At 41.0% G+C, this 25,735-nt stretch overlaps 1 pseudogene; it reads right to left on the bottom strand.

Annotated features, from left to right (window-relative positions):
• Positions 1–4,175: 4,175 nt before the first annotated feature.
• On the bottom strand, positions 4,176–20,583 carry LOC122144474 (annotated as a pseudogene).
• Between the last annotated feature and the right edge of the window lie 5,152 nt (positions 20,584–25,735).

Below are 25,735 nucleotides of genomic sequence, written 5' to 3'. Positions count from 1 at the left end.
CTGGCTGTTGAGGCATTACAAACATCATACATTTCTACAATTCAACAAAAATATAACCAATATTTACAATTATTGTATTAAAAAATACAAAACAAAAAACTAAAGACAAAAATAAGAACAAATACATACTCCACCACTGTCTTTGTAAAAGACGTACAGGTAAAAGTAGTCAAAAAGAGAGAGAATCTTCACCAGCTAAATGTATTACGTCTCACTTGACATCACATGCTCCGAACAGAGTAGCAGAATAACTACCTACTACTATTTTACCTTGTTGTATTTATGCGCTTGTACAATTTAGTACAACTTATTTTGCAAAAACAAGCGACTCATCCTGGCTTTGCCAAAATGTAGATAAAAAACAAAAAAAAAAAAAAAGATGGTCGATATAGTTGAGTTACAAGTAATGTTGCATTTATTACCAACTGTATACCACCCTTATTACACAAAAAAAAAAAACCATTACAAAAAAAAAAAAAAGTGTGGCAGTCAAAACAAACAAAAACCTACAAACAAACAAACAAACAAGCAACTAGAGAGAGAGATAGAAAGCATTGGAAGTAGTGATGTTTACAGAGTGCAGTGGAAAGCACTGCAGAGCTTCTTTTTCTCCTTTGGTCTATTTTTTTCTAACTACTGGATCAATGTGATCATTAACTCAGTGTTTAAAATGAAAGAATAAAGTGGCCGATGCTCCCACTGGTTGAGTTCTGCTCTGACTGCTGGACTTCGGGTGGGTTTTCGCGAGTTCCCGGCCCGCCGGAGTCTCAAAGCAGGTTTCAGTTGAGTTCCTGTGAGTGATTGTGGGAAGCTGTTATTGCAGCGGTGGTATTGGATTAGATCAAAGCCCACTCCAGGAGAAACATGCATGACTTGAGCCCTCAATAAAGAAAAAAATTAACACAAAGCCACCATTTTTCACCACCCCTTCTTAATGATTTCACTTAATGAGGGAGGAAGGAAGGAAGACACACCGAATAAGATGGCCTCATTTGCCTGAGTAGCCTGCAGTTCTTTCAACCTCAACCAGCACGGGGCAATTGATGGTGTGGCCACAGCCAAAGCAAACACTTCTATTAGCTTTTTGAAGCTGGAGAGGTGCTGAACTGATAAAAACCTGCCCTGCATCATTTATATCGAAGACGAGTGAGTTCAGCTTCTTGTAGCTGAAACTGATTCACTTTTAATGGACTTTGGCTCCTCGATTACCAACAGATGTAAAGTTATTCAGGCTTTTGTTTTTGGTATTATGTTTGTTATAGGCATTTGACTAAACCATCATACTTCTTATTTAGCTCACAAACCACTAAAAAGCCAAAAACCAATAAAAATCAACTCACTTAGGCTTCACTTTAGCAGTGTTTCTCATCACACAAACCACCCTTCCATATTAAATCGGTGTGCTACGTAAGTCAGGAATCAATGTGAACTCCATTTGTAGTCATCCAGTAGAAGAGATGTCCTTCAAGTCGTGCTCCTGCAAATATAATACTGTTTATATTGACCACACAGATATGATTGTTGTCGTTCAGGGACTGATGTGAAAAAGACGGTGGTAAATTGTACTCAAAGCCTACTTCGCCATCCAAACCTGCATGTCCAGAATCGACGTGACTGAAATGTTGATTGTGTGCATCAGTTTACACCTTAAAAACAGTAAAAAAAGTGCTGAGGGGAACAAACTAAAACACGTTCATATGACCTTTAAGCAGAAGGAAAGAGGGGAATTGTCTGAAGATAATCGTTAACAGGTAGTTCGTTTTTTGTGTGTGAATGTCAAAAGCGCCTGTGTTTGAGTTTCAGTTCAGTTCATTTTTCCATTCTCCAAAGGCCAATAAATTTATTTTTTTGCTCGCCTCCTTTCTTCACAGTATTTTTTAGCATGGCAGGGCATTTAAACCCCCATGATGCATTAAGGCAGGGCTAGGGGATGAATCCATCGAGGAGGGAGAGAGGCAGTGGCCGGCAAGATGTAGGACGTGGATGGTATCCTGTCTGACACTGTGAATGCCCGATATGGGCCATCAGTCAATGCAGCAGTGCAGCCAGGTGTCGCCCCTTTCAAACAGCGGACCACCTGTTCATCCTCTGGAGGAAGAAGAGAGAATCACTGTGAGCCATCATGGACGACAATCACTTAAACACAGGCTCTTGTTCCAAACCCGAGTGACTGTCATATACGTGCATTTCTAATTACTGATTGTCTCAGCAGAAAGACTGCCTTTGGCCTCACAAACTCCACATCTCTACACTCACCATTTGCAGTAAACAAGATGCAAAGTGCAGTTTTGTGCATCTCCAATTTGGTAGTAATAGCAAAAGGACAAAACTGGAATTAAAACTTGTATTGTCTTCTCCTGAACTGCTACCTTTGCAAACAGTTCGCCACTAGTATTGTAATTCACAGGAATACTCTTGTTGATGGGTGCAAGTACACTGCTGATTGGAACCAAATAATGCAATGACTAAAAAAAAACTATTACCAAACATGTGCGACGTAATGGAACTGCGGCTCAAATTCCGCTAACCAACAATGTGTTAAACCAGCATCTGAACTGAAATAGTGGTGGTCTGAAATGACATCACAGGCCCCAAGCAACATGTTTACATCATGTGACTCCGCTAACCATAACGTTCAACTTAACAATGTGACACTAGCACAAACAATAAATAGCATACAGAAATAGTTTTTCAGTAGCGAGATCATATAAATAACTATATAAATGTTATTTTATATGGTGTAGTTTAGCGAAACAATTATATATCTAGATATATATATAATATATATATATTATATCTATAATATGATTATATGATATATATATATAAGAGAGATAGAGAGAGAGAGAGAGAGAGAGCGAGAGAGAGGGAGAGAGAGTGAGAGAGAAGAAGAGAGAGAGAGAAGAGAGAGAGAGAGAGAGAGATTTATACTTAAATACGACAGTCCTTTCTGGTTCTCGAATCTGATTGGCTGAGAGCCTTTTCCAGAGGTGCGATATTCTAGTGATAACAAAACTCCAACTGTTTCACCATTTGTGTTCACTCCGCTTGGCAGTATTTCTCACATCGAGTGTCATGGCGAACACCCAAATCCACTACAATTTGATAAATAATACTTGTTTTTGTGTCACGGAAGGTTACTGTAGTTTTAAGAGTTTTTCAGCGTGAGAATTTATTATGTAAGTTATTAAAAAATGAGGCGGTTGATGATAAAGACCACATCTATTTGAAAATTTTGCTTCAAACATTTTTAGAGATGTGTGATATATATCCACACGAGAGCAGGTGCGATATTTGGCTGTAATAACTCAGCACGTATGTGATTATCATCATATGCTGTCTTTATAAACTAATATACATTTTAATATCATTTATAAATACTAATGTATAATTAATGATTCGCTGAACTACTCTGTCTTGGAAAAAAGTTTTCACAGAAACATGTCATAGTGGATCCTGGGATTACCTTGCCTATAAAGATTTACATGTATAACTGCCTTAATTTTAGCCAATTTTTATTTTTGTGCAATTTTGGGATGTCTTAAAATGCAGTTTAGGGTAGGAAATGCACTGGGATTTTTGGAACAAAGTCATAGACATACCACTAAATATAGTAAGGAAATAAAATATGCTCTGGGCCTGTACCGTACGCAAAGACAAACATGACAAGACAGGATAGACTATTATTGTGAAAATTAATAAAATTACAATTCCCCAATTCAGGATCTTTGTGCTGATAAGTACTAATGCTATTTCATGTGCTGACTGACAACACAAACATGACTTCAGGCTCTATCATGTGTTCAAGCATTTATGATGGCAGATCTAGTGATTTTCCTGTGAGCACTGATGGGTGAGAGCCAATACACACGGCAGAGCAGGGAGCAATGATGGGATGCTGCCACGGTGACGGGGGGCAGGCTGTCTCTGTGGCGACACATGCACTGTGTGAGATGCGTTGGTGGTTGGTGATGGTGGGCAGGTGAAGGAGCTGTCCTCCTGGCATGCAGAGCCATGATGGTGTATGTGAGTGTGAGTGTGTGAGTGTGGAAGTAACTGGAGTTTGGTATGTTTTACCTTCCCGTTGGGGTGGTGTATGTAACTCATGGCCTGGGGGGGGAACTGCTGTGTGTGGACCTCTCCTCCTTTGATCTCTGAGTTTGGGAGACAAGCACTCACCCTCCACTTCCACCTCCTCTGCCTCCTCCTCTTCTCTGCCCCGGGGATCCGACGAAGTGGGGTGGGTTTTCCCGCAGCTGGGGCTGCTGGGAGTCAGGGGAATGTGAGACAAGACGGGAGCGCTGCCAAGGCGGTGGGGTAGTCCGGGGGTCTCCTGCCCGAGTGAGCTGTGCCCTCGGTTACATCCGTGATGGTCAGTGCGGTGTAGCCCGGTGGAGTTGGCGGAGGGTCCCCGGTAACGGCCGTCCTTCCGTGCTGAGGGAGGAGACGGACACCACAGTTCCGTTTAATATCCGTAATGCTTCTCACACACAGTGGACGGACACATGCAGGCATGCACTAGATCAGGAAGGATCACTTTTGTAGGTAGTTGGTTGTCCTGTTTCACCTTGTAGTGTTTCAACATACAAGTAATTTAAGTGAGGTTGTCTATATCCTCAAGGTTCATGTATTTCTCAGCCTGGAGCAGGGTTTCATTTTCAGATGTTAGTTTAATCACTGGGAATGTGTTTTTCATGCAAAAAATCATGACTTCAGCACTTGAAAAATTTAAACACTCAACAAACAGGTTAGGACACATAACTTGCTGTAGTTACTCTTAAAATAGTTACCCAAAAATGAAAATCTTTCCCCCCCATCACATCTTTCAAGTAAAATAAAACGCCCGGCATCAAGTTTGACATCAAAGTTTGCATGATGTGTCAAAGGCATCATATACTTAATTTGGGAAAAATTGTCTGTGAATAACAGCTTTTTGAAAGAAAAGTTATTTTATGGCTTTATAAAGTTTAGCCCACAGGCTATTTGGGACTGATTTATGATAAGTAACCTATGGTTACTAATAATGGTTACTGAATGGGGAAAAAAAAAGCTGTGTGATGCTTCTCATTTTTGTGTTGTATTAAAATAAGAGCATAACGCTTTGGAACAACATGAAGGTAAATAGTAAATATCAACAGAATTGTCATTTTTGGGTGAACTCTCCCTTTTAAACCAGGTTCATGTGGCGACTCTTACTGATCACAGCTTTGGTGTTGCCTGCAGTGATGGGTGAGGGGCGTCGACTGTGTTGTCTGGACTCTTCTGAACCAGTGGAGGTGATGCTGCTGGTCTCTGGGTCTGTGGTCACATCCCTCCCTCCTCTTCGCTTGATGGTTCCCGTGTCACCCTCAGAGTCCTCGCCCCAACATGCTGCAGAGGATGAAGAGGAGCAGGCAGATGTCCAGCTTCCTCTGCTTCCCCAAAGCCCCGCACCTTCTGCAAGTGCTTCCCAGCTACGCCCCTGCTGCATGGTCTGAATGTTGTCATGTGAGCCGCTGGAACATGAAGTCCAGCTGCCACGACCAGAATCAGCAGCATCGAGAGGACACCCGGTCGCCCTGGGTCCTGGGTAAGCTCCTCTGAGCTGGGGGAAGACAACACAGTGGCACCCGCATACAGACCCCGGCAGTCCTGCATTGATGAGTAAGACCTGAACAAAGAAAGGGTAGAAGGATCCAGAAGGATTTAATTGTTACCCTACATTGCCAGGACTTGGCCATGATGGTTGTCCAATAAAAGACTTGTCCACTAGTGAGTTTGACAACTTATTTTAGAATTGATCTGAATTGTTCTGGTATTTCCAGTTTGCATAATGAAACCTGCTTTATTTTTGAGTACCCCACTACAAGTGTTGTACTTTTACCACTATGCATAATTCAAAATAAACCATTTCATACTTCTCAAGAACCCTGAATTCATTCTAATGTGCTCCTACTATCTGCTTTTAAACACAAGAACAATGCATGAGAAAATTACCGAATAGGGTCAGCCTAATTAACCCAGGGTTCCTTTAGACCAGTGGTTTCCAACCCTGCTCCTGGAGAGCTACTGTCCTACAGATTTCAGCTCTAACCCCAATCTAACACTCCTGAACCAGCTAATCAAGGTGTTCAGGGCTACTTGATAATTACAGACAGGTGTGTTGGAGCAGGGTTGGAAACTGAAGTCTGCAGGACGGTAGCTCTCCAGGAGCAGGGTTGGAGATCCCCTGCTTTAGACTGATTAGTTATTCAGGCAACATTCCAACTAGTTGAAAGGAGTAGTGAGTAGTGCTTACCCCAAGCTGTACTGGTCAGGATCAGCAGTAGCCTGCGTTCTAGACGGTGGGCCACTGCCATGAATTTCCCCAGCCATTCCTCCATATCGATGTCTGCGTTCATCTTGCCCCATGTCCAGGGAGGAGGTGCTCACCAGACTGGAGCGTGAGGAGATCTCACTGTGGCCAGAGTCTGACAGGTAGTCACCTGCTCTTCCATACCCTGGCAAATGAGTACATAGAACAACATGATTGGAAAACGGTTTAGCCTTAATACAGAGCCCTGTTGTACCCCATTTTATAACTCTCTTTTCACTTAAATAGGTTTTGCTCCAGAACATAGTGAGCTGCCTTGCTGCCATCCAACTATTTTAGAGTTGCTTTTGAAAGATATATTGGCATCCGGTGTGTGTCTTGAAATGCAGTACAGAGCTATTGCAACAGAGCTACTGAATATTTGTGACCTTTCTATGTCAGTGTTCAAATTGTATTGCTGCATTTTGCAGTTGCAAATAATTGCACAATAGTTATTCATTTAACCAACTCATGGAAAATAAAGCTTCTTGTTTACATCATGATAAAAATTGATGATGCAATGATAGTGCAAGAAAGAAGAGTGTCAGAGAAGGTTAAAATTCCAAAAAAAACTATGCCTGCTGGCAGAGCAAAGTATTACTTTAGAGTAAAACCCCCTTTCTTAGATTAGTTCATCAAAACCAGGCAGTTACTTCAGTAGCAAAGCCCTATAGTACACACACACACACACACACACACACACACACACACACACACACACACACGTCTGGTTCACTATCCTTGTGGGGACTACCCACAGGCGTTATGGTTTTTTATAACGTAAAAACTGTATTTTCTATTGCCCTTCACCTAAACCTATACCCCTCACAGAAAACTTTGTGCATTTTTTCAATCTCAAAAAAAAAAACTCATTCTGTATGATTTATAAGCCTCTGTACCCATGGGGACCTCAATTTAGGTCCCCACGGTGTCACAAGTCCCCATGAGTTGGTGTGTATTCAGGTTTACACACACACACACACACACACACACACACACACACAACACACACACACACACACGCACGCACACACACACACACACACACACACAGCTACAGCAGTGGCCTGCCTCTGCCAGCTACAACAGGAGCAAAAAAACTGTCTAGGACTTGGTGTGAGAGAGTTCACCTAAATGTCAGCAATTCTGATATTTCTAAATGTATAAAACCATCACTGGAACGTCCATCTGAGACTGTAATATACAACACAATAAACAAACAATGACATTTGATTACTAAAGAAAGTCTACACACAAATGTCACTGGTTATGTCAATTATCTAACCGACAACAAAACATCTCATTGGCTGTGTCTCAAATACTAGAAAGCAACCCCCTCGCCCCCCACCAAAAAAAAAAATAATTATTTTGGTAGCATGTTAAAAAGTGTGTTAAATATTAAAATATATTCAAAAGAAAAAAGACAGTTATTTTTAATGTAATATTATTTCACAATAATCATGTTTTCAATGTATATTTGATCAGTTAAATTCAGCCTTGGTGAACATAAAACACATTTTAAAAAAACTCACAAAAATCCAACCTACTGAATGGTAGTGTACCTCTTAGTGTACTCTAATGAATGATGTTTTTGTAGGCAGTTTCACACACATTTTGAGGGGGACACAGCAATAATGATGCTTGTGTGTGAAACTCTCTCATGTTAAATCTGCATCCAGGACCTGTTACCTTTAGGTGATTTTCTACAGAAGGAGGAAAAACCCTTCATACTGTGACTTCTTATAGATGCAATGGCTGAATAGAGAGAGGGTTTAAACAGGGTGAGCGGTGAGAGCCAGAAATGTTTGTGATGCAAATCCAAAAGGAGAGATAGAAAGTTGGTGCATTTTTAACTTAACAGTAATGAAATCGGAGACCAGCAGTGTTCTAAGATGTTTTGTAAAAAAACGTGTCATCCGTGGCAGGATAGTTCATATCCTAGTGTTATCTTTTACGCACTAGATGGCTGAGTCTCAAAACATATAAATCAGCCAGGAAAACCTGTGGCATAGGGGGCGCCAGCTAACAGAGAAATGCCAGTGGGGGGCACCATTGCTGTCTGGCAATACATTTCACTTCACATGCCCACCATAGGCTTAGATTCCACAGCTCCAAAAGTCAATGGGGGAAAGTAAATCAAGTATGCAAAAATGAGCAAAAAATGCTATTGTGTGCATGTGTGTATACTTAACCTTTCTTAGGTGAGCTGTGAGGGGGATGTGGGAGGAGAATGACAGCTGTGAGGAGTTGTTGGGACACACTGTCCTCTGTTGGTTTCCTGTGTCTCTCTCCTGCCTCCTCTGAAAGGGACAGTATCTTTTTTCAGAGACTGTGGTGAGCTTGTGCCTGTGCAAACACAATAAGATTCATATGAGCACCCAGTAATACACAATGTAGAAGCTGATCATGTTTAAGCTACATAAATGCGGAGTCTCACCAAATGGTGGCAAGTCTTTGACTGGCACTTTCTTGCGTGATGGGTAGAGGGCTACGGCAGGCACTTGAAGCGCCTGGGTGGCTTTCTGAAGCTGCTGGCGCTGGTGAATGGCGGCCGTGCAACTACGGGCGATGTGTCGGGGTCTCTTCCTGTCCCCGGAACTCTTCGGCACTGTGATGATATATATAAGACAGATAATAAATATTTAGATAAATATTTACAGAATGAGAAAAAGTAAATTTAGTTTTACTGTATTTTTGATCAAATAATATAGTTTTTGTAAGCATAAGTGATATTGAATATTTTGTTCCTATGACAACTGTGGGGTATGCATTTTTGTTCTTGTGAGGTAAATGTCTGTGGTGTTTTTCCATCACATTGCCACTGTTGTTTCCTGTGGATTCACCTATTTGTATTAGTGTGGGTGCTTGAACCCTACTCACATGTGTTGACTGAAGGCTCACACTGAATTGAGAGTGTCTGCAGGCTCTCCTCATTCGTCTCCAGGATGAGGTTGGACAGGTATTGTTTAATAACTTTGCGTGCCATCTGTGCGTCCTCGTACAGGCTTCTTGGCATTGAGGAAGGAACTCCGTCTGACCCGCTTTTGTGTCCGCCCGTCTGGGTTACATCCAGGACGGCCGCATTGGCACTGCCCTGGCTGAGTGACCCTGAACGCACAACACATATTTACAGTTAAAGATGCAGGCTGACTTAACAGCAGCGGTGTAGTATGATGATGCAGGATCAGATGCAGTCTCTCTTTGACATGCGATAAGTTGCATTCCTTGCAGCTTCAATCCCAAAACATTCCATGCATTTCAATATCTCAGCCAAACAGGCAGTTAAATAAAAAACGAATGGATGTAAAATAAAAAAAACAACAGAAGTTGAGTAAAATAACTGATCATTTCATCATTTAAAAAAAAGGGTCATTTATTTAATTTTTTTTTCTTTCACATTTCTAAGAAAAAAGCTTGAACAAATTTTTTTCAACCATTTATTTTATGTTTAAAGGTGAAGTGTGTAATTTCTGCTCCATTAGCATCATTAAAGTTTTGAATGTTAGGCTGGAATAAAAGAACACAATTTTCAACTTAAAAAGATTTTATAAACAAACAGTTTGAATTCACAAACATATTTATCACATTTCATAAAACTAATACAAAATGATTAGTTCAAAACTATAGAAAATAATCAAAAATGCAAAAAACAAAAAAAAAAACATAACACTGCAAAAAACTAGTTGAAGGCGTGCGGCTATGGTAAGTAGTTTAGGCTGGAAGGGGCAAGTTAAATCACTTTTGCTAAAAAATGGATCATGGGATATCAAACGAATATATATGCAGGAACCAAACAACTGTAAACAAATTCATGCATACTAGTGGAGACATGTTTGTGAAACATTCAAAATCTATGGTAATATACAACAGAAACATTGGGATGTATTTTTAGAATGAGGTGAGTTTATATAATGACCCTGAGTAGCAAAAGTGATGGCGGTCAAATGCTTGGATGGGATCCGTCATAGCAGAAGCATTCTCAAATGAACCAGAAAAAGAAAAATAATGGATGGTGAGGAGTCAGCCCAAAATAAAGGAGGGGGCACACATGAGGCCAAAGGTGAGAGTTCACCTTACTCACCCTAAACCTTCTCCATTTTCTTCTTCCTGTAAGGGAGAGCCATGAATAGTGAAGTGTGGTGCAGAGAGGGTGGATGAAGAGAGAAATGTGGGAGAGAGAAAGGCCCATGAGAGGAAAAAAGAGGGAGACACACTTAGATGAGGAGAAACAGACCAAGGGTACCAAGGTGAGGTGCACCAGAGACCCAAAAGAGAGACACTAACTTCTCTGACAAATAATGCAAACAAAGAGTAACAATACAAAATGGCTTAACTCGTACGTAAATATCACTTTTAACATATCGAAAAAGCCTGTGTGTGGAAGGTGAGAGCTGTACACATCGCAGTGAGTGGGCACTAAAAGCAACTCAGTGATGTGAAGAGTCCAGCCTGAAAGAAGGACAAAGAAGTCACTGTAGCACTCAGAACAGAAAAGCACTCACCTGGTTCTGAACATCAGAGCAGGGTCCATGTTTACAGCTGCCATTCTGCCTACGTGTCTGATCTCTTTAGCAATCATCCGCAGTTTCTCAAAGTTCACCAAACCATCTACCTTTGAGTCATTTCCTAGAGTGGAAAAATATAGAAAAGGCTCATTTCATACATTTTTATAATCATTTTTTCCCCTCAGGGTCAAATTAAAATGGTGAAGTTTGTCAAAGCAGTCATATTTTCAAAATTGACTCTCAAAATGGACAGTTTTTGCAATTGTGCCTTTAAGACAACAAACCTGCATTGAATGCACCGCACAAACTCTTAAGATTAAACAGAAAATGATCAAAGTCTAGTTAGAAACAAACTTGGGAAGGCTATGCAGAAGTGTAGGTGCTACACAAAGCCAGGAAAATGCATTACTGACATAAACATGGAGAGTGATATATAAAATATTTTGGACTGGGAATGAAGCTTTGAGAAAGGTATCAAGTCATTTTTTTCTAAAAGAAATCAAGGAAAATGTACTTCAATATAAAAAACAAAACATGGGTACTATATATACTGTATTGTCATCACCTACTCCGGTGAGAACTATCTTACCTTCATGCAGGAAGGTGAGATCCTTCTTGATTACAGGGAAAAGTGGGATGATGGGTGGCTGCAGGTTCTGGCTGTTTTAGAAGATTCCGGTACTTTGCCATATTCTGGAGGGATTCAAATAGATCTTGAAGATCACTAAACAGCTTCTCATATTTACTAGGCAACTTCTCCCATGTGCCTCTCAGTCTGGAGACTGGTGCCGAGTTCAGACCACTGGAAAAAGACACACAATGTCATTGTTACTTGGGAAAATATAACATACATAAGAGGTCTTTAGTTTAATCCTCATCATTTGTGTTGCCTCCTTAAAATAAAGACCAATTCTACCTGATGATGGCAAACATGGAGTTGAAGTTCTTGCACTCGCGGCAATGCAGTGCGATCTTAATGAAGTGCTTGATGATCTTCATGCGTTTGAGCTGGTTGGTCTCACGGACCCAACCTCTGTGGGCCACCCAGAAAGGTCTCCCGATTTGATGGCCTTCTTCAAAGAGCTTGAGGCTGGGGGGCCCTTTTCCCAGCCCCCGTTAGACGAGTTTTCAGCTTAAAGAGGTCATCATGTGTACGCGGTGGGCTCGATGGCACAGAACAGCTCAAAGGCACGCATTGTGACAGCTGGGTCGCCACTTCTACAGTGCTAAGCTGCAGCAGGCTGATATGACTCTCTCTATAGTAGTTCCTGGGCATCTTCCATCCGAGCACAGTGTCTCAGTTCTCCATGTTGCTTTTCAGGTAGTACCTACAGGTTTAACCGAGAAATGAGAGGAGAGGACACCAGATGTTCTAAGTGGTTTGACACCAAAATACTTCAGAAATTGATCAAAATGGCCACAAGGGCTCTAAGGCAAACACCTTCCACTCAGCTGGATCCTGTCGGCCAGTTTGGAGAGTTGTTCAGGTAGTCGCCGCTGCTTGAGACACCCTCAGGAGTGACTGACACCTCGCACAACGAATATGCTTCAGGGGCAGCGGTCAAAGGGCAAACTCTCGGATGGCCTGAGCCACTACTACTTCTTTTGCTGTGGTGTCCTTCCCAATCATGATGTACCGACTTGCTGGTCTGCCTTGAACACTCTCAATACTGGTCTGGTCTGACATGTCTAACATACAGGCGGAATGGCTTAAGCCCACACATTTAACCCGTTCATTTACCAACATCTAGGTGGAAAAACCACTTATAATGGGTTGCCCATGATCATTTTACGTTACTATTGAACTTATGCCACTTTCACACTTGTGTATGTTTGAGTAAGTCAGAATCCGAACTAGAGTTTTGGACAGTCAAGAAGTGATCCACTTGTGGATTACATCTACAATCTACAAAACCCATCATCAGGAGCTTTTTATCCTATATATTAAAAGTTGTACAATTGTCTTGGTGTATATGCATATCAGAAGACACCTTCAAATAAGCCTTCAAGTTCAATCTCACACTGAAACAAAAACTTCTAGTGTGAAATTGTGACGTAAATCAGGTGAACAACAATCAATTAACTAAAGAATTTTGATGCAGCCCAACAAATGCAGACGTTTTACAGATTAAGACCTGATTGAGTACCACCAAAATTTGTTCTACATAGCTTTGGCTAGCAAACAATGTCAAAACTGAGCAGAGAAGTGACCCTGAAGAAGATTGTGATTAGGAAAATGAAAGTAGTTGAGAAACATCCTAAGAAGACAAGATCAAATACTTACTTTATAGGGAACTGCTTCTGAAAGAGGACATTCAGGACAGCATGAGCATCTTAATTAAAGATGCATGCACTGAGATTAAACTTGTGTGTGGAAAGGTTCTGCCCTAAAGGTAAGTGACAGCAAAAAACATTGCACAAGAATATATTTAAACACTATTCCATGTAAAGTTCTCTACTATCTTTATGTACTGACACCAAAGTCTGTTTCTCTCTTAAGAACGAATGTTTAACCTAGTAGAACAAATTCCTGGATTTAATGATTACTGGTTTAACCATCCCTAAGGAAATGGGAGATCCGTTGATTAGAATGCCCCCTGTTCGGCCCTTAAGACAAAGCCACAATGTAACCCTAACCATTGAGAGTGGTTGACTAGATTGTTGTTCCAGAACCAAACATGGATGGTAGATGCAGTTAAAATGTCTTACTTGCTAAACCACATTAAGTGTCCCTCTTACCAGGCTGGTTGTTGAAGTCAAGTATGCGATGGTGTGACTGCAATAGGTCAGGGTTGCTCGATGAAAGGTTTCCACTGACAGGAAGAGCAGGAGGGATCTGCTTTGATTGCTTTAGCCCGACAATACTGTCATCCTGGGCCTGTCCCACGCCTACATCACTGTGAACAAACTTGAAGAGTTATACGCTGCAAGTGGACCAAAATCACCAAGAGAGCTTTCATGAATGAAGCTCAGCTTACTTGTAAGGTTTGGGTGGAAGAATACTGGTCAGTGTCTTGTCGAAGATCTTTCTTTAAGCTTGTTTCTGCCACCCACGGTGTTGGCCTTGGCTTTCTTACTAGCTTTCTCAAGGAACCCATGACCTCCTCCACATCCACAGCCAGGTCAGGGATGGAGTAGCGGCTGGCTTTCTTAATGTCCCCAATTTTGGGGATGTGAGGGGTGCTCCATTCTTCCTGTCTGGCTCCTCCTCCTGTTCTTGCTCCTGGTCATGGTCCTGGTCAGGCCTGGCCAATAGCTCCTTAAACACTAAAGAGCAGGGAACACCAGCACAGAGAAAATGAGTTTAACAATACCATATGACATTATCAAGGCACAAACACAGCCTTCCAAAATCAGCTACAGCTACATTTACCCCTACTGCAAGACGAAAAGAGAGCTGACTGGCAATTTTCAGATCCCGAAGTGTTGTGCTGGATCTAAAATGACAAGTCTGTGCAGCTGTAGTTCATTTCAGCCAGTGTAGCTTACCTAAGAGATTGGTTTTCACAGTAATGGACAGGTGTGTGTTGTTTTTTTTGAGAATCTCGTTGGCTTTGGATAACGGCACATTTTCAAAGTTTTGCCCATTGACCTCTAGTTATCTGTGGGGAAAAAAAGGATGAAAATCCAAAATCTCAATCAACATTACAGCTGGGCCAGTTTGATAAATATACATAAAGCACAAAGTTTTATTTCAGTACTATATACTTTCAGCACACAGTGGAGCAGTTTGTGGTATTACATGTCACTTCATAAAATTCTCTCATTGAGGTGAGGTATGCTGAGTCAATGTGGAGTGTTGATGCTTATTTTCAGTGTGAAAAGGACTTTGCTCTTACTGCAACATGAAATCCTTTGGCATTCATTCATTGACACAAATTCACACCAGTGACACAAAAAAATACAGATCCATGTTCCTGGTTAGCGGCCAAGCAATATGGTTTTTTATTGGCTAAAAATGTATAACATTTTATAATAAGTATACCCTAATAAAGTACTTACAACATTCATTTGCAAACTATTAGTTTATAGTTAATTCATAGTTTATAAACTCTAGTTAATCGCCTTTAAGTGTTCCTCAAAATTCCACAAACTGTATTCTATCCCCATCACAGAAAACTATAATTTTCTGTGATGGGTAGGTTAGGGGTGGGGTTAGTGTAAGGAGACAGAATATACAGTTAGTATAAAAACCATTACACTTATGGAGAGTCCCCGTATACATAAAACATAAATTGTGTGTGTGTGTGTGCGTGTGTGTGTACTTATGTATTTGTAAACCTTTTAAGGAACACTGGAATATGAATTGCAATTAATGTTCAATAAAGGCTGATTTATAGCACTTAATGACATTTTTCCCATTTTCCTACGTGACCTAATGTAAAGTGAGAAAATATTTACAATAAACAATTCAAAGATGCATGATTTGAATACTGATACGTACATAATACAATTTAAACAGCAAATAGTGGATTCAAAAAATTGCTATAAATAAAAAAAATAAGCACTTAGGAAAGTCTAATGGAAAATGACTCCTGCTTCTTTCTTTGTGTTTTGTACATGACACACTTGCTGATTTTTGGCAAAGGGTTTTTTTTTTTTTTTTTATAAATGATGATTTGGTAATTTCCCTTGCTACTGATAATTAAATGGAAACTTCTACACAAACTCTACACAATATTTACTCATATTAAACTTAACAACAAATTGCTTTGTCCATTGTGAAAGCTGTTGACTGATACAAAGGGGAAACTACCGCATCCGTAATTGGCTAAGCAGACACGGTTATTGTCAAATAATCTCAAAACGGCCCAAGTATCAGCTGATTAGCATTCGGAACAATTCACAATCCTCTTGTGGTTCGGAGGGCCAATAGATAGCAAACTCATTAAAACAGCTTTATGAGCCAAACACCGCAGTGAGTGACCCCCAGGGCAAAAGGAAACAGGAACCAGTGTTGACACTCTAATTCATCTGAAATCACATTTTCCGCTTGTGTGGAAAGAGGGAAGCCGTGTGGCAGACATATATTAGACTACAGAACAAGTTAAACAGGAACTGAGAGTGTGTGCCTCTGTACGTTTGAACACATGAACGAAAACAAAATCATAAGATGAGGTTTTTGCTCTTTTTCTTTATGATTTATAGGGCAGTATGCTGTCAGTGCTGTGACTAAATGCTTTCACGGCTTTCTTGACAACAGCAATTACAAATGCTCTCACACAATGTTTCCCACTTCCCAGTCACATAACTACTAATACAGCTGCTAATGCCACAACAATGTGAGTTGCTATTACCAGTTTCCAATTTAACAAGTACAACCTATTTCTGTAGCCTATTCAGATCTGCAATGCTGTTGGTTGTGACATTACCTGATCTCCTCGTTTAAGGCCGGCCTCTGCAGCTTTACTGCCGGGCTCCACGCTGTCAATGAAAATGCCGAAACGCCCTTCTCTGAACCCCCCAGCAGGGTGTGAAAGACAGGAGTGCTTCCCTCGAGGGATTGGTCAGGGTCACCACCCGCAGATTAGCTTTGGCAGCACATGCTATGTTTAACAGTCTTAGGCTGTCCAACACATTTCTGGTTCAAAGAGAGGCAAAAACATGAGAATTTTGCAGTAGACTCAGCAACCAAAGCTGTAGAACACAGGTTTTATTGCACACAACTGACCTCTCTCTCCAGATTGTACTCGAACTCCTCAAGAAAATGCGTCATTGCGGAGTCACCCTCAAAGTCATTGAAATGATTGTTTACCCACAGCAAGACTACCCGTGTAACCTGATGAAATATGATGGAAAATAATCATTTATCTCCATCAAAGCCACTGACTGACTTAAGTGCTTGCATACCCGCATGTCTATGTACCTTGTCCCCTGAGGCTGGGGTCATGGAACCACTCCAACAGTTTCTTGCCTACCACCATGGGGCTTGGCAGGAAGGTGTGGGGTAGGTACAGCAGGAAGTCCTCGATGTAGGTGGGGTCCACCACCGAGTGTGCTCTTCTACAAGGTGCATGGTAAGACGCTCTGAGTGCCATGCATAAACCGAACCTGTGCTCTTTAAAGGATTGCAATATTTAATCCAACTTGACTTGTGACTCTCTGATTTGGGGTCAGCCAGAAGAAACTGGTAGTCAGTTTTATTGTTGTTGGCAAATTTCCCTCCACTCCTAACTCAAGTCAAGGAGGACATTGGACTTTTTTTTTTTTTTTTTTTTTGTTGGACATAAAAGGTATTTGATATTCAGTCCATATATGCCTCCACTGTGCTAAGCATATTTCCATGTTTAGGAATCAATAAATGGCTATGTTCAATGCATCTGTGTAAATCAGGGGCAAATTGCCATGTCAATCCACGAGTGCAAGTCAATGTTTCCTAGCAGTCTTGCAGCGTGCACTTCTCATTGGATTCAATTCAGACTGCCAAAACTCACAACTCAAATAAAATATAAATTTATTTTGGCTGAAGGGCCATAAAATAGAGGTTATGTATTAAATCCATATGTGAGCTATCATTGGGACTCATGGCAGGTAACGTCCCTTATAATATGTTTTGTTGGGAAGGTTTTCTAGTTTTGGGAACTGCTTTTTTTGTCACTTTTATTGTAGCTACATTTGAACATTTCTTTACCTCTGGCGATGTGACAACACAACAAAACTTGTTTGTAGATGGGTTCTCACCTTGATGACCAATGTGTCCTTTTATCTGGTGCCTGTGCGGTCAAGCTCTCTGTGTTCCTTCACCATCACAATCTCACCCTCCTCTTCCACCTTCTGCATGTTTTTCTCCACTTGGTTAAGGATACAGCAGTAATCTTGCTTGTGCTATTTTTGGGGGGCAACAAACCTGACAGAGAGAGAAACACGAGAGCAACAAAGTGAGCAAGCAGACACAAGCCGAGAGGCAAATAGTAAAAATCACCCCCCCCCTTTTAAGATGTAGCAGCATTTTGCAAATGATTTCCCCATGATAATTACACCAGTGCACTGAAACAGAGACAAGATTTCAAGAAGTTCCAAACAACACAAAATTCTATGAATCTGCCTGGAAGAGGGACATGTGTATGTGTGTACAATAAAACATACTGTTGTATTTTTAAATGTTGTGGGCTCTATATTTCTGCAGGAGGTCCTTGACATCTTGTGACACATGGGTCTTCATTGATTCTACAATCAATACCAACAGACCTTATAATGGGCCACCTTATGGCTCTTCCAACCGGACAATTATCTAAAAACAAACCTTAAAAACACAACAACAAAAAAGGAATCCCCCCACCATGGTCTCTGATCTCTTGTCAGGGTGTGCTCTCTAACCTCATCAGGCATTATCCTAGGAGAAAACTCCTCTGCTATTTTGGCAAATGGACGTTTCAAAAACGTATTGAATAAAAGGGTACCCGTTAATTGTGTCCAATGTGTTTGATAAGAGAAAAACATTTATGTTATAATGATATTTCCCCCCATTTTAAATTCTTATTCTCCAATGAAAGGTTAGATTTTTGTGAATTCTTTAAATAAAAGATCAAAATCATTAACAATGCAGATTCTATTCGTAGCCTTCTTTGATCATATTTACCAAGGGTACCAACAATTTGACCATGTGTGTAAAATGTTTTTTTCCAAATTATATTATCACAGATCTGGTAATCTCAGGAATGCAATGGCACAATGCTTCATTTTCTTCAAACAATGAAAACTATGCAATCAAATGCAATATTTTTTTATTTTGGCAAAAAATAAATAAATGGCAGATTATGGATTGTGACTCACCTGGCAGTCATCCACCTGGTCTTCATCACCCCTTTCATGTATTCTTTCTCCATGGGGGGGACACACCAAAGCTGTTGCCCATGCAAGCAGGATTTCAGTCCGGCATCTGGGTGCGTCACCTCCACTGAGCCGTTCAGAATCCACAGACCATGAGTCCAACTACATCAAAGGTACAATGACAAGTTAACAGTAAGACAAAGGAGGATATACTGTATGGTTTATTTTTACTATTACATACTTGTCATTTTCGTACCATATTAACCTCCGTGGTGAAATACAAAACTTGTGCACAGGGACCTAATACTTGCTGCCTGCATTTTTTGTTTTTGATAAATTTTTGATAATAGTGGAGGAACAGTCATTACACTGAACTGTACAAGCCTCCAGCCATGTCCCTGCTTTCAATTATATGGATGCATTAAGGGGGAAAATGGCTCTTTTTGGCATGTCAATACTGAGATAAGGAGATAAGTGATTCCCGCTGAACCCAGTGGGCATCTTGTAATCTCAAGATGCTGAAATGCTGGCATCCATTCAGGTTTAACAGTGCAGAAGCTGAATGGCTGATTGGCTGTGACGAAAGACAGGCGAATGATGGCAGTATGTGTAAGCAAATCCACAGAATCAAGATCAACATGAGACTGAAAGCTCGTGAAAGCTAGTGAACGGCTGAAGGTGAACTGACATACACTTCAAAAAAGAGAGGATGATTAGGTTTTAACGAGAACTAAAATGGGATTAGTGGAAATAGCTAGGCTAATAGCTGTGATATAGAAAAACCGTGGAGTGTGTGTACTATACGTACTAGGTCACCCACATACAGGTTAAAGGTGAAACCCTGAGGCCGCTAATGCTACTTGGTTTGCCCCTGTCAGGGGTTAAGTCTCTGACCAACCTCTTTCTCACATCACTCTCAAGGACGCACTGTGCAGGCCGGCCCGTCTCCACCCCAGCGAACACCATAACAAGCACAACGCCGGGCTCCCTCCCGGACAGACATTGGTCATGTTGGCAAAGGCGGTAGCTGGGTGCATGAACTCAAACAGTTGCTCTGAAACCGAACACGGGTGAGAACCAAGAAAGTGCAAGTCCTATCATTTGTAAGACTCTAAAGTGCCACTGATTCACAAGAGGCTGTGTCACAGCTTCGTTTCAATTGAATTTTTTGGGTCTCTCTCTATATCAGATGCAGGTTTGTTCTACCACCATGGCAGAACGGAACAGGATTTCTCCTCTCACCCCATGACCCTTATCTAAATAACAGCAACCAAGCATAGAAAATGACATTATTATATACGACAGCGTAGTTCTCCGAGAATTTAATGGCCTATAGCCTGCGATGCATTCCCACCCAATCTACCGGGGAAATCATTATACATGACAAAATCTCCATTTCCATATCTGGGTAACAAAGACACTATACCACAGAATAGTACGTCTTCGTTTCAATTCATGGGACACGTTCGTGTGGTTCGTTCCTTATTCGAACAAAAATCACAGATTTTGACTGATTTTTTTTGTTATATTGGAAGCTCACCACCATAAAACGGTCGCGTAGAAACCAGCTTCGCATTAGATTTTGATACCCCTTCCCCAAAATTATGCTCGTTTTCATGCATCTATATATTATATCACGCTCTTATAGTATATAGATGTGTTTTTTAATACCATACATAATTTGGGATGTGGCTGAAATAACAATTTGACAAATCCTTTAACGACGAAATGGCAATTCACTGTGCTATACTGTATATTACTGTTGGACAACGCTTACGCAGCAACACTTTAAATTAATAGTGAGAGTGTAAAAGTGTGGTTGTCACACCATTTTCTTTTTTTATTACAACACACAGGGCCAACAAGTGCTCATATAGAAACACCCCCGTTCCATACCTCTTTGCTCTCTTTCATGCAGCTAGCACCTATAACGTGTGCGCCCACCTCCGTTGCCACCAGAACCCGGTACATTAACATGTTGTGTGCATTCTGCACAACGTAACTCAGTACTTTTTTGTACAACTCAATATGAATACTAATTCACTGGCCCCAGAACGGTTCAATAGTTTTTTTATCCATGCTCCGTTTTTATGGCCACCCAATCAACAGTAATATGGGTTTAGCCGGTTCTTCCCTGTGACAGGGATGCAACATAGTGCTGGAGGGGTATCAGCTGGAGATTTGATGTAGAGTGAAGACAAGAGATTTGCGATTTGTTTTCCTGCCCGTGGCGTCGGCGGCCCTGGTGGGTTACTATGATGACCTGTATCTTGTCATGGCACCACTGTGAACCTATCTTTGGCTGTGGCCTAAGCGCAAACAAATTTTAATGTTCTTCGATAGCGCCTCGGCTCGGAGAGTAGGGGACCTAGACCACAAAACAACCAAACACGTCTCCACCTACAACATTGTAGCCTCTCCCCAACCTGTTGGTGTGTCAAACTTATTTCATTGGCTTTTCGAGAAATCCCTCTGTTCTCCCTCTCGAGCAAACTTCCGTGGTTTGAATCATGTTTCACTAGCAGTATTTTTTAAGCAAACTATCACCTCCACCTGTCTAATCATCCGTTAGGTGCCACATGGGTCTGTTCCCTCAGGCATTTGGGTGTGTCTCGGACGATTCCTCGACTCATGAGGGGATAAGGAGGCACGTTCGATGTTCTTTCCTCGTCTCGTCATCCTCCCTCGGACCGTCAACGGCGTCTCGGGTCACGCGCCACCTGACTTGGTCCATCTCTTCGCAGGCTTCACATCTCCTGCCTGGCCTGTGTGTCACGAAACCTGTGTCAGCATCAATCCTAAGTAAGGATATTCTGGACATTTTTTTGCATAGATTTTTACATCCCCAGTTGATCACAGACCTAATCTATTAACCATGATTCTCAGAAGCACCCCCAAGTTTAAGCACCGAACCCCCAAACAAAGAAAAAATGTCAAGACTAGGTATTCAAGGCTAAAGACACAACCAATATTTTTTTTTCTCCCATTAATCACCCCAAAATTAAAAACAGAAAATAGACCACGACAGAGCACATGACCGCGCACCTGTAACTACTGTCAACCCACACCAACCAACTTCATAGCAAGCACAAACAAAACACACACCAAACAAGCAAACAGGTCACCAAAAAAACTAATTCCTGGGTCATTAAAATACAAAGTTAGACCCTCAGTTTTTGTAGAAAATACCAAACACAACAACCCACACCGCCACTCGCCCCGACATCGGTCCACAAACTGACTGTACAAATCAAAAAATAAGAAAGACTTCCACCCGTTGCATAAACACCACACAACTCTCCTGTCGCAACCCCCCAACTCTCCGATTGCGCTCTATCACCTGGCTTAGGCACCCGGGCAGCCACCACGCGTACTTCCGATCCTCCCTAAAATGCTCACACCGCCCGTCACCCCTTGACCAAATTGCCTTGTAAGACCCCCCAGTCGCCGTCCCCACATAATATTTAGTACTTCACTCTGGCTTCAAAGCCATTTTCACTTCTCTTTACGGCCCCATCGATCTGACGCTCACCACAAACACGTCTCATTTTCCCTGACATGACCTGTATTAATCATCAAATCATTTGATCGGTGCACTGACAGCAGACACTCAGAGGGCCACTGGGCAGGGAGTGTCAAGGGACGGGACTCTTTTCTTGCGCGCGTGGGTGAAAACGGGGAGGCGGGAGGAGGTGGTCGCGCCAGCTGGCAAAATGCCACTAATATAAAAACAAGAGAGCCATCTATCACCATAAGCATCCCTCTAAAGAGGTCTAAACTATATGTAGGGAATCGATCATCTAAAAAATACCATTCTAAATCATGATTTACTCACGCTGTACGTTTTCAAACCAGTATGTTTTCTTTATCCCAAGAACACAAAGGAGAAATGATGGAGAGTCTATGCAGTACAGTGAATGGGGATTGAAGCATTTTGGATTTTTAATCAAAAAAGCAGCATAGAAATATCATAATAGTATCAAAAGCGTTTACATTTTTTCCCCCTTTTTTGGTCTGTTTTTTAACACAAAGCTATCCTTATGGTTTAGCTGATATTCACTAAAACTCTTGTATCTTTTTCATAAAAGAAGTGACCAAAGTATAATTCTTTACAAACTATTTTTATTAAAAAGATCTCTTTATGATTAGATTCACAAAGACTAGTCTAAATAAATTCAATAATTTGACTGAAACGGTTCTCAAGTTGAATTACAATGGACACAATCATACGGTTCAGCAGTTAAAACAGCTATCTAAAAGGTGATTATCAGCTTAAATTCAAGAAAAATAAACTTAAAATTTTAAGTTGTTCCTCATAAAAAAAAAAAAAAAAAATGTTTTACTGGCTGGCTTCGAGACTGCAAAAAAGTCATGTCTTGAATCATTTGTATGGTTCTTTGCATGATTTTTGAAGATGACAAATAAATGGAATTGCGCGCGCGCCGCGCACCAACCCCCACACACAACCCCACCACACACACACACCACACCCCACACAAAAAGTAACCAGCAACACCGGTTTTAATTTTAAGAAAGTCATACAGGTTTGGAACGACCGTAAATGAAGACAGATTCTCTTTTGGGATGGACGGTGCCTGTACAGTCTCAATCCTGCTGAAAACCTCCATTGAGCTTCAAGATGCTCGATAACCCTGTGGCACCCACATTTTGTCCGAGATCTACTGTAGTTAAAACATGAACACAGATTATGAGAACATTTTCCAAGGACAACAATCTCAACTGGTGGCATCATCAAATTGCAGGAAAAACCCCAGCATTCCCTGCTCTAACATGGATTAAATATGCATTCCCAACGCAGTCTAAGCACTGGTTGCATGGACGACTGAAATCTATGTGCTTAATAACAGCAATCTTGTTGAGGAACGGTATCAATGACTAGTGATAATGCGGTTTTAAGATCTAAAATTAATCCACTAAGCATCACCATTAGCTGAACCTTTTGGGATTTAACACAATAAATCACGTTTTAATCAAGACACTGTTGATTGTGATTGATGACTCGTCAGGATCATGTACGTTTCTCTGCAGATATGCTACAAAGAAGACCCACATATCACACTCAAGTCACAATGTTGATTAAACCAAACTAAAAACCACTTTGGAAAAGGTTCGAAAGGTTTCATTGCTGGCTTCAACAGATCAAACACCAACAAAGAGGCGGCGTCGGTCTGGATTCCTTAGTGAAATCATTAGGAGCGTAACAGTGAAGGTACATAGGCTGACATTAATAATTAATGTACTTACATTACATTGTAGCTGATAATGGGAATAAAGACTGCTTACTGCAATGCCAGTCTGATGCAATATAGAAGGCAACTGTTGGGGCCGAGACTTCAAGTGAGATGATCCAGTGAAGGGACATCAATTTTTTAGCACGGACTATTCTGGATCAGTGCTACTTTCAAGCCGCCCCGGAAAAGAACCTGCATTACCTGCTTGTATTCAATATATATAGAAAATATCTCTGATAAAAAAACGTATATATAAAGGCTGGGGTAATTTAACACGGTAAGTAGATACCTAAAAATTCAAGATTATGGGGCAATTAAGGCCGTTAAGTTTCGTTCTTAATTTTTACCATTGTCATAATGCGAATTAGAGCGAAGTAATTACAAGAGCAATAGGCTAAGTGAATATCACACCAGTGCAAATGTGATACTGATCTCATACAACAGTTCAGTAAGTAAGAAGTTAAAGGGATACTCCACACCGAAATGAAAATTTTGTCATTAATCACTTACCCCCATGTCGTTCCAAACCCGTAAAAGATCTGTTCGTCTTCTGAACACAATTTAAGATATTTTGGATGAAAACCTAGAGGCTTGAGACTTTCCCATAGACTGCCAAGTAAATAGCAGTGTCAAGGTCGATAAAAGGTATGAAAGTCATCATCAGAATTGTTTGTGATCATTACGCCCTCTGGCAGATATGCTTAAAGAACCTAAATATATCACACCTGCCAAGCAATTTGATAAAACTAACCAAACCACTTTGAAGTAAGGTTCAGGAAAGTTTTCCCATTGCTGCCTCAATAAGAATCAAACACCAACAATGATGCCGCGCCGGGCTGGCTTCCCTGCGAACGCATTTAGGAGTCTCTAATCATATTATTATTATAAGGTTACTTCAATAACTTAATGCACATTACTAGCATTGCCGATAAAGCGTAATCGATTTATCTTCAACCGCCAAGTGTCTGATGCAAATCTATAGCACTGTTTGGGCAGCTGAGGATGATCGTATGAAGATTACCCTTTAGCAGGACTATTCTGGATCAGTGCTTTCAAGCCTCCCCGGAAGAACCTGCATCATTATTTCTATTCAGCCATATATAAATATATATATAAAAAAAGCATATATAAAGGCTGGCAATTCTAGTCACTTTCACTAGATCCCTAAAATTCAAGAGATATAAAGCAAAATGCCCCGCTTAAGTTTTTGGTCTTATATTGCATCATATAGTTAAGCAACATTACACCAGCACAGGCTATGCAATATCACCAGTGCAAATGTGATACTGATCTCACAAGCACAGTTCAGTAAGTAAGAAGTTAAAGGGATATCGACATCAATGAAAATTTTTTTGCCATTAATCACTTACCTCTGCTGCCGCTCCCAAAACCCGTAAAGATCTGTTCGCCTTCTGAACATACCCGAAAGATATTTTGATGAAAAACTCTAGAGGCTTGAGGACTTCCTGTACAGACTGCCGGAAGTAAAGAAAGTAAGGCCAAGGTCGATAAAGGCATGGAAAGCCACTACCAGAATAGCTTCAGATCATTACGTCTCTGGCAGATATGCTTAAAGAAACCCAACATACACACCTCTAGTCCCAATTTGATAAACCAACCTAAACCACTTTGGAAGTTTCAGAAAGTTTCATTTCTGTCTTCAACAAGAATCAAACACCACAGTGGCCGTCGTCGTGCTGGCGTCCCTTATACATCACCAGTTAGGAGCTAATCATTGAATACATAGGTACAGAATAACGTACTGTCAACATTAATACATTTGTACATTGCATAAATGGACTGATTTATCTTTCAAAAAAAACACAAACAAAACTGCCATGTCTGATGCAATCGATAGCACTGTTTTGGTCAGCTGA

This window comes from Cyprinus carpio, unplaced genomic scaffold (genome assembly GCF_018340385.1).
Source record: "Cyprinus carpio isolate SPL01 unplaced genomic scaffold, ASM1834038v1 S000006694, whole genome shotgun sequence".
NCBI lineage: Eukaryota > Metazoa > Chordata > Actinopteri > Cypriniformes > Cyprinidae > Cyprinus > Cyprinus carpio.
Note: the sequence above shows the minus strand (reverse complement) of the source record. Positions and strands in the feature narration are given on the sequence as shown.